Source organism: Athene cunicularia (genome assembly GCF_003259725.1).
Source record: "Athene cunicularia isolate RWA chromosome 2 unlocalized genomic scaffold, athCun1 chr2_part1, whole genome shotgun sequence".
In the NCBI taxonomy this organism is placed as follows: domain Eukaryota; kingdom Metazoa; phylum Chordata; class Aves; order Strigiformes; family Strigidae; genus Athene; species Athene cunicularia.
Window position 1 is genome coordinate 51,448,698 of NW_020799095.1, and position 4,532 is coordinate 51,453,229.

Genomic DNA, 4,532 nt, shown 5'->3' on the forward strand with positions numbered 1-4,532 from the left:
GTGTCTGTGTATCAGGGTAAGCATAAAACCAGTTCGCAAACAAATTTAGCCTTTTGTCTAATGAATGATACAATGAGTTGTGAAGATTTCTAAGACAGATTGCATGCCTATTTCAGTATTTACACTAGATCAGACTTCTCTAAATAGGGATTTAGTAAGTTTCTAACAGTATGTAGCCAGAAGGGCTACACCAACCCAGAGATGTCAAACACAAGCAACTTGTATCTAGGTCCTATCGTGGTATCTATATCGGTACTCTGAATATGGTCTGCTTGCTGATGTCTGCTTAGAAAACCTTGTAGCAGCAAAGCGCTGCCTGAAAATTTGAGGATATGCATTATTAAAGCTTGCTGAGTCTGATCACAGCACACTGCTCTGCTCATTTTGCTCTCACTGCTGCTTTATTAAATTTTGTTGTGTTTGTACTGAAGCATCTAACAATAGATCGTGCTGGAAGCTTGTATAGTACATGGGGCACAAAATAAATACAATCCCTTGCTGATCCTCTTCCAGTAATACGTTAAGCATCTGACTAACTTCTCTCATCTGTACCTCTTCCTTTTGTCCTCACCCCAAGGGGAATATATAATCTGTGTAATCTAATGTTTGCATTATAAAAAAATCTGTCTATAGTCAACCTGCAAATCAAGAATCATCTTTAAAAACTTCATCTCTTAACAGTGTGGTAAGCTCATGTTTAAAATTACTATGCTGCCTTATTGCAGATCAAGTCTGGATTTAGAGAAGGACATGTATTTCAAAACCTATACATCCCTGATACTATATGTCTCTCTTCAGTCAAACCTATGGGTGTGTTTTAAAACTTATCAGGGCCTCTACCTAGTAAGTAGTAGGAGGAACTGCTAATTCTTTGGAAAAAAACAACACAACTAAATAACAAAAGGAGGAAAATTAATAGGCCAGAACATCATGGCTGAAAAAAAAAAAACAAAACAAACAACCAAAAACAGGAGCAGCCAAGCAAGGAATGTGGGGACCACACGGCCAGCAAAAGAGATACTGTAAAAAAAAAAAAAAATTGTCATTCACTTCAGCCTTTACTAGAAGGAAACAGGTACTGCGAATTTTGCACAACCTTATGCTTCCTGTTGAACATTTTAAATGGGTTGAAAGGCACAGCAGACACCTTTGCTAGGATTCATAAATAGGCTCCCACCTCATATTAAAGGCCTGAGTTTAATTTGTTTAATATTCCCACCACTAACGATGCCTATTTAAGACATCCTTTTAAAAGTTTGTAACATTAATTTAATGGAAAAATGCCAATACCGCTCTAAGAACTCTATTAGATTTTCTCCCTGTTAAATTAATGTTACTAACTTTTAATGGATGTTGTAATTAGACGTTATTATTAACGGGAATATTACCCAAATTAAAATCAGACCCTGAGAGAGAGACAACTTATGTTTACAAGTGCATTAAGCATTAGTATCTGGACATTATACATACAAACTGGTGGAGCCAGATGGCCTTCGCTTTGTTTTTCCCCTGTAACCTGCTACAGAACCAGGCACACATAGTTTTGTTAGCACATAATGTCTGCAAGAACAGCACAACTATTAATGCACCCACTTACAAAAGGAAGTGATGGTTTCTCCACCAGCTCTGGACTAGGAAAGGGGAGCTCCATCTCCCAATTTCACACTCAATTTAAAGGGTCACTCTCAAACCGGCCTGATTGGGTTCGGCAGCTTGAAATTGATTGTTTTGGTTGTAAAGCTTGCCTGCCATCCTAGCCAATTTAAAAAAAAAAAAAAAAAAAAAAAAAAAAGAAAGAAAAAAAAAAGAAAAAAAGACTGCTAAGCTACTAGCTTATTATGAGCTGGAGAGCGGTGTGAGAAGGAATGTCATGAATTCAAAGCTACTGAATCCAGTCTATTTAGTGCACGGGGAAAACGACAAAAGTGCCGTTGTTCATGAAAGGTGAGAGAGACAGTCCTTCCTTTTTCTGCTCTACATTTATGGTTCTGGCCCACTTCACCTGCAAAATTCCTGCCATATGCTCTTACCACACATGTATGGGCTAGGAGTTGGGTCTCGGCTGAGGAGAAACAGGACCACTTTTACCAAAAGTTCACAGTTATCTCAGAAACAGCCTGATTCCAGTTTGGGAGGTTTGGTTTGGGGTTTTTTTTTTGTATTTCTGTAACATAAAGGGACCCTACATCAGCAAGTAGGAAAGTTCAAATGCCTTTGACATTACAAGAATATTCTGAGCTATTGTCCTTGAGTTTAGGCTTCTGGTTTTGTTTTGGTTTTGGGGTTTTTGGGGGGTTTTTTTTTGTTTTTTTTTTTTAATAATCATCCTGTTTGTATTTTAGAAGAGAAATGTACTTCATCAATTTATGTTGTGAACAAGCTGAGCTGCTGTTCAGCAAATATGGGTTAAAATACATGCTGCTTTAAAAACAGTTCAAATCCAATAATAGGTGATTGAACTCTTTGATGCAGAGAAAGGAAATAAATGAGTAGAAAACAAATTTAAGAAATTAGAGAAACAAATTATGTACTTAAGATGATGAAATATGACTTGTTCTGTCCTACAAAACTTATAATACAGATCTTTCAAAGATGTAAAAAGTAAAGTTTCAGACCTTGGGCATTGTCTGTCGGTGCTGTGGTGCTGCCTTTGCACAGGCAATTCTTTCCTCATGTCAGTTCTGCAGTGTGACAGGTTTTCCTAATTTCAGCTCCAGTGGATATGTCTATGAGACAGAAGGACGAAATATCAATGAACAATTAAAAAGGGGTTTTTTGTATTTTATTTTTTCAGCGTTTTGAGTGCTTGCTAGACCTACACGGTAGCAGCAGATATTATTTTGGAATGTGTTGCTGCAGGCTCAGAGCTGAATCTACCAGGATAAGGGTAAAGCTAATCAGTTATTTTCCTTCATAACTGCTTATTGACAAAATATAGTATATTCTTTCCAAGGTGAAAAGGGGTTGTATGTTTCAATATGTATTTTCAGGTGAAAAAAAAAAACAAAAAACAAACAACAAACCAAACCCAAAAACAATTAAAAAAAACACCCCAGGAATAAGCATTTCCTTTTTCTGTTTGGGTTGGGCTTTGTCTTTTCTTGGCTACACCACCCTGTTCTTTTAGTGAACAAAACAGAAAACATGTAATGGCAAAAAATGGAGAAAGCACATGAACAACTCACTTTCCCTGGTGAAAGAGATTCTACTTTTCGATTACTTAGTCTTTCCTTTAAAATCTGTAAATGAACACTAGGAAAAAATTCCTAATTAAATCAGAGGGAGGAAAAACTCCAGCTCCAATAAAAGAGATAATGTCAAGAAAGTGTAATTATATTGCAGACGTCCTGTCAGGAAAAAAACCCTATATCACACCCAGGAGTTCCTCAGTAGTTGCCATTGTAAGCTTGGCAGCCATTTTAGTGCTAAACCATGACCCTTAGCTCCCTCTCCCCTCCACATCACTCCCACATCAAGGAAACATTTCCCTTTTACAGTAATCAGCATCTTCCCCTGGCAGACTTAAGAAGTATGTACTGATACTGTCCTACAGTGGCCTTGAAAACATGTGACAAGGCTGAAACTTTTTTAGGTGACAAGAAATTCTGAAGAAAAATTTCACAGACAGCAGCAGTTTCCACAGTTCCTTGACCATTAGCACTGCCCATGGACATAAATACACTTTGTGCAAATAGGAGAGTTTCAGAAAAATGGCTACACGTTTAGACAAGTTCTAAAGCCAAAACCAAAGCAATAAAGTTATACTAATCACCATAGTATTAATGTCATAGTAAATGGGATGCTCTTGCTGTTTCATAATGAGGTTATCCATGGATATCTACAAAACAAAATTTAGTTTAATCTTTTGTAGTTATTCCATATTATTATTTTAGTCACAGCTATTAAATAAATCACTAAACAGATGTAAACTGAACAGCATTCAGCAAATAGCCTGAAGTGAAAACTCAGGTCTTTTAATATATTTTTTAACTTTCATCTCTCCAACGTCTGGGTTTTTTTCTATGAATAGTGTGCCAAAGGATTCTTCAAATGCCAAATACTACATACTTGTAAATGCTTAATAGGCAAAGTGCCTCTGCATTGACATCATGGGTTTTACCTTTGCTGCTTCTGTGTTTGGCTTTCTATCATTGGAAGGCTGGATGATGTGAGAGAAAAATATGATGGATGTTTAATGAAATGAGAAGTCATCATTGTTGTTGTTATTATTATTATTATTATTATTATATGAATATATTATATAATTTTTTTAAAATATTATATTATTATATAAATAATAAACTTTGTTCTCCATAAACTGTGCACACTTTGAAAGGTCCAGGGAGCACAGGAGAAAGAACGAAAGCATCAGCCTTTCCTATGACATTTCTGTCTTTGAATATAAACTAGTCAAACCAGTGCTGTGGTAGTAGATTGGGTGCATAAACAGATACATTTTTCATCAGTTCTTCATCCTTTCTGTTACAGGATATCAATTCTTCCTTTTTTTTTTTTTTTTTTTTTTTTTTTTT